Source organism: Mus caroli, unplaced genomic scaffold (genome assembly GCF_978045245.1).
Source record: "Mus caroli unplaced genomic scaffold, Mus_caroli_1 scaffold_1, whole genome shotgun sequence".
NCBI lineage: Eukaryota > Metazoa > Chordata > Mammalia > Rodentia > Muridae > Mus > Mus caroli.
In genome coordinates, this window is record NW_028227256.1 from 15,974,874 (window position 1) to 15,981,226 (window position 6,353).

General features: G+C 40.5%; 1 pseudogene; it reads left to right on the plus strand.

Annotated features, from left to right (window-relative positions):
* Positions 1-434: 434 nt before the first annotated feature.
* Positions 435-837, plus strand: LOC147006010 (metallothionein-1 pseudogene; annotated as a pseudogene).
* The last annotated feature ends 5,516 nt before the right edge of the window (positions 838-6,353 follow it).

A 6,353-nucleotide genomic window follows, 5' to 3' on the forward strand; every position in this document is an offset into this window, starting at 1 on the left:
GATAAACAGCTTTGGTGAAGTAGCTGGATATAAAATTAACTCAAACAAATCAATGGCCTTTCTCTACACAAAGAATAAGCAGGCTGAGAAAGAAATTAGGGAAACAACACCCTTCTCAATAGTCACAAATAATATAAAATATCTTGGCGTGACTCTAACTAAGGAAGTGAAAGATCTGTATAATAAAAACTTCAAGTCTCTGAAGAAAGAAATTATAGAAGATCTCAGAAGATGGAAAGATCTCCCATGCTCATGGATTGGCAGGATCAACATTGTAAAAATGGCTATCTTGCCAAAAGCAATCTACAGATTCAATGCAATCCCCATCAAAATTCCAAATCAATTCTTCAACGAATTAGAAAGTGCAATCTGGGCAAACCCTTAGCGCCGGGACTCGTCCAATGACTACAAAGAGGGCAGCCCGTCCTCTAAGTGTCACCACGACTTCAAAGGCCTGACTACTTTCTCATCACTTACTCCGTAGCTCCAGCTTCACCAGATCTCGGAATGGACCCCAACTGCTCCTGCTCCACTGGCTGCTCCTGCACTTGCTCCAGCTCCTGCGCCTGCAAGAACTGCAAGTACACCTCCTGCAAGAAGAGCTGCTGCTCCTGCTGTCCCGTGGGCTGCTCCAAATGTGCCCAGGGCTGTGTCTGCAAAGGCGCCACGGACAAGTGCACGTGCTGTGCCTGATGTGACGAACAGCGCTGCCACCACGTGTAAATAGTATCAGACCAACCCAGAGTCTTCCCATACAGTTCCACCCTGTTTACTAAACCCCGTTTTCTACCGAGTATGTGAATAATAAAAGCCTGTTTGAGTCTAAAAAAAAAAAAAGACAGTGCAATCTGCAAATTCATCTGGAATAACAAAAAACCTAGGATAGCAAAAACTCTTCTCAAGGATAAAAGAACCTCTGGTGGAATCACCATGCCGGACCTAAAGCTCTACTACAGAGCAATTGTGATAAAAACTGCATGGTACTGGTATAGTGACAGACAAATAGACCAATGGAATAGAATTGAAGACCCAGAAATGAACCCACACAACTACGGTCACTTTATCTTCGACAAGGGAGCTAAAAACATCCAGTGGAAGAAAGACAGCATTTTCAACAAATGGTGCTGGCACAACTGGTTGTTAACATGTAGAAGAATGCAAATCGATCCATTCCTATCTCCTTGTACTAAGGTCAAGTCTAAGTGGATCAAGGAACTTCACATAAAACTAGAGACACTGAAACTTATAAAGGAGAAAGTGGGGAAAAGCCTTGAAGATATGGGCACAGGGGAAAAATTCCTGAATAGAACAGTAATGGCTTGTGCTGTAAGATCGAGAATTGACAAGTGGGACCTCATGAAACTACAAAGCTTCTGCAAGGCTAAAGACACCATCAATAAGACAAAAAAACCACCAACAGATTGGGAAAGGATCTTCACCTATCCTAAATCAGATAAGGGACTAATATCCAATATATATAAAGAACTCAAGAAGGTGGACTCCAGAAAGTCAAATAACCCCATTAAAAAATGGGGCTCAGAACTGAACAAAGAATTCTCACCTGAGGAATACCGAATGGCAGAGAAGCACCTGAAAAAATGTTCAACATCCTTAATCATCAGGGAAATGAAAATCAAAACAACCCTGAGATTCCACCTCACACCAGTCAGAATGGCTAAGATCAAAAATTCAGGTGACAGCAGATGCTGGCTAGGATGTGGAGAAAGAGGAACACTCCTCCATTGTTGGTGGGATTGCAAGCTTGTACAACCACTCTGGAAATCAGTCTGGCGGTTCCTCAGAAAATTGGACATAGTACTACCGGAGGATCCAGCAATACCTCTCCTGGGCATATATCCAGAAGATGTCCCAACTGGTAAAAAGGACACATGCTCCACTATGTTCATAGCAGCCCTATTTATAATAGCCAGAAGCTGGAAAGAACCCAGATGTCCCTCAACAGAGGAATGGATACAGAAATTATGGTAAATTTACACAATGGAGTACTACTCAGCTATTAAAAAGAATGAATTTATGAAATTCCTAGCCAAATGGATGGACCTGGAGGGCATCATCTTGAGTGAAATAACACAATCACAAAAGAACTCACACAATATGTATTCACTGATAAGTGGATATTAGCCCAAAACTTAGGATACCCAAGATATAAGATACAATTTGCTAAATGCATGAAACTCAAGAAGAATGAAGACCAAAGTGTGGACACTGTGCACCTTCTTAGAATTGGGAACAAAACACCCAGGGAAGAAGTTACAGAGACAAAGTTCGTAGCTGTGATGAAAGGATGGACCATTTAGAGACTGCCGTATCCAGGGATCCATCCCATAAGCAGCTTCTAAACGCTGACACCATTGCATACACTAGCAAGATTTTGCTGAAAGGACCCAAATTTGGCTGTCTCTTGTGAGACGATGCCGGGACCTAGCAAACACAGGAGTGGATGTTCACAGTCAGCTATTGGATGTATCACAGGGCTCCCAATGGAGAAGCTAGAGAAAGTACCCAAGGAGCTAAAGGGATCTGCAACCCTATTGTTGGAACAACATGATGTACTAACCAGAACCCCCGAGCTCTTGTCTCTAGCTGCATATGTATCGAAAGATGGCCTAGTCGGCCATCAATGGAAAGAGAGGCCCATTGGACTTGCAAACCTTATATGCCCCAATATAGGGGAATGCCAGGGCCAAAAGAATGGGAATGGGTGGGTAGGGAAGTGGGGGGCGCAATGGGGGACTTTTGGGATAGCATTGGAAATGTAATTGAGGAAAATATGTAATAAAAATATTAAAAATCAAAAAAAAATGGGGCTCAGAACTGAACAAAGAATTCTCACCTGAGGAATACCGAATGGCAGAGAAACACCTGAAAAAATGTTCAACATCCTTAATCATCAGGGAAATGCAAATCAAAACAACCCTGAGATTCCACCTCACACCAGTCAGAATGGCTAAGATCAAAAATTCAGTTGACAGCAGATGCTGGCGAGGATGTGGAGAAAGAGGAACACTCCTCCATTGTTGGTGGGATTGCAAGCTTGTACAACCACTCTGGAAATCAGTCTGGCGGTTCCTCAGAAAATTGGACATAGTACTACCGGAGGATCCAGCAATACCTCTCCTGGGCATATATCCAGAAGATGTCCCAACCGGTAAAAAGGACACATGCTCCACTATGTTCATAGCAGCCCTATTTATAATAGCCAGAAGCTGGAAAGAACCCAGATGTCCCTCAACAGAGGAATGGATACAGAAATTATGGTACATTTACACAATGGAGTACTACTCAGCTATTAAAAAGAATGAATTTATGAAATTCCTAGCCAAATGGATGGACCTGGAGGGCATCATCTTGAGTGAAGTAACACAATCACAAAAAAACTCACACAATATGTATTCACTGATAAGTGGATATTAGCCCAAAACTTAGGATACCCAAGATATAAGATACAATTTGCTAAACGCATGAAACTCAAGAAGAATGAAGACCAAAGTGTGGACACTATGCCCCTTCTTAGAATTGGGAACAAAACACCCATGGAAGGAGTTACAGAGACAAAGTTCGTAGCTGTGATGAAAGGATGGACCATCTAGAGACTGCCATATCCAGGGATCCATCCCATAATCAGCTTCTAAACGCTGACACCATTGCATACACTAGCAAGATTTTGCTGAAAGGACCCAAATATAGCTGTCTCTTGTGAGACGATGCCAGGGCCTAGCAAACACAGGAGTGGATGTTCACAGTCAGCTATTGGATGTATCACAGGGCTCCCAATGGAGAAGCTAGAGAAAGTACCCAAGGAGCTAAAGGGATCTGCAACCCTATTGTTGGAACAACATGATGTACTAACCAGAACCCCGGAGCTCTTGTCTCTAGCTGCATATGTATGGAAAGATGGCCTAGTCGGCCATCAATGGAAAGAGGCCCATTGGACTTGCAAACTTTATATGCCCCAATATAGGGGAATGCCAGGGCCAAAAGAATGGGAATGGGTGAGTAGGGAAATGGGGGGCGCTATGGGGGACTTTTGGGATAGCATTGGAAATGTAATTGAGGAAAATATGTAAAGAAAATATTAAAAATTAAAAAAAAAGTCATCAGAGGCTTAAAGTATACCCAGCTTATTCTTATGTTTGTTTACCTGACACTATGTTCTCATCTCCATTTTGTTTGTATTGCCTATAATATTAACCTGTAGAAAATCCTTGGTACTGCAGATAATCATATTCTGTCTCCCTGTGCTATTTTTTTTCCTACTCAGTGCTCAAGCCTAGATGCGTATTTCAGATTTTGTCATCAATTGTTAATTCTCCCATCAATTCCTCCTTCATGTTTTCTATACCATCTTCTACACTCTTTTCTATCAGGATATGATACATGGTTCTCCTTGTATTCAGATGAACTGGTTATGCTTTCAGGGAAGTCAACCCATCTACTTTCAAGGCATCTCATCCTCTTATGCCAGCATAAGCATGCATGGATATGACAGAGAAGAAGAACACTGGGGTTTAGAAAACATTGAGTAGAATTACAACAGGGATAAATACCATCCAAACAACTTATGTCATCACAGCTATTGTATTTTTCTAAGTGATTTATAAATGTCTTCCTGATTATATGCCCTCTTCTCTCAAAAGAATTCAAGTTACTAAGTAAATAAAAACAACTTTTTAGATTAAATTATCCATTCTTAAGGAAGAATTGCTAATTAGTGCTTTCATGAATCCTATAATTATGTATTATATTACGATGCCTAATATTTAAAAGATGAAGAGTGACTCAGCACGATCTTTTCTAGTTCCTTTCATTTTCTAGAAAATTTCATGGTGTTGTAGTTTTTAACATGAGGGTTAGGACCCAGAGACCTGATGGTCCAGAGACCTAGATCACAACCAGACATGACTGACAAACAAAAGAAAAAAAGGAAAAAAAGTCAATGAAATGATTTCTCCTGCTTTCCTCATAGACTGGTCTCTAGCCCAGTTGTCATGAGTGAGGATTCACTCACCTGCTGATGGAAGCAGATGCACAGGGAAACACTAGGCAAAGTTTGGGGAGTCTTGTGAAGAGGGGGTAAGGATTCGTGAAAGCCATAAGGGTCAAGGATCCAACAAGAAAACCCACAGAATTAACTAACCTCATAGGGCCTCACAGAGACTAGCCCACAACCAGGGAGCTTGCATGGGACTGACCTAGGCACTATGCACATATGGTACAGTTGTGTATGTAACTTGGTCTTCTTGTATATAAGGGTGGAAGATCAGAGATGAGAGAGGAATTAGAGAAGAGAAAAGACAGAAAAAAGTGGTCTGGGTTCAAAATTAATTAATTAATTAAAAATAAAATAAAATATGAAGTCTTGAACATAACAATAATAACCTAAATAAGCATTCATTTTAATTTTTTAAAGTTACGGATGGAGACAGGGGTTAGTAGCATCTCATACAATGTTTAAAAAAAAAAGATTATCATCATTATCTGTGTTGAGGAAAGCTATCAGACCACCTTTTAATGCTTTCTTAGCCAGGAGGGAAGTGTCTAAAGGACAAAAGACTTCATTGTCTGCACAGATTTAAGAAAGCAAAAAGAGTTTTTTAAATCTCTAAAATTAGTCCCTAATTCAGAGGGCCCAGTCTCTTCTATTTCTAATGAGCTCTTCAATTTTCTCAAAATGGGGATCACTGGTTGGAATTTGGGGAAAACAGAAATAATCTGATATTTGTTTGTTTTAATGATTTGTTATTCTCTGGCCTTTTTTTTTTTTTTTTTGGTTTTGGTTTTTTTTTTTTGAGACAGGGTTTCTCTGTATAGTCCTGGCTGTCCTGGAGGCCATTTCTTTACATTCCTCCAAAGATGCTGCCAAATCTCTTATCTAGAAGGCTATTTTTTCTTTATCCACCGAACACCCACCATCCTTTGCTTCAGAGTATTGTCCAAAAGTGTCTATAAATAGATGTGTACCTACAGGTAGGTGAAAAAAAGAAAGACTGTAAGAATTTAAGGTTAATAGTCACAAGTATTGTAGCATGTGCCTATAGTCCTTGCACTCACAAAAATACACTGTGGTTCCCTTGACTCAAGGAGTTTCAGTCAACCCTGGGAAACATAAAGACTCCATCTAAAATCAGAGAGAGAGAGAGACAGAGAGAGACAGAGAGAGACAGAGACAGAGAGACAGAGAGACAGAGAGAGAGAGAGAGAGCTTGTATGTGTGCAAACTCTTAAATGTAGAGTCACACTAAGAATGGAGCAACAAAGTGCACGCTTCAGTACATAGGAAGTTTGTGAATATGTATTGAATTATAATCATAACTTGCATTCCAAATGAGATT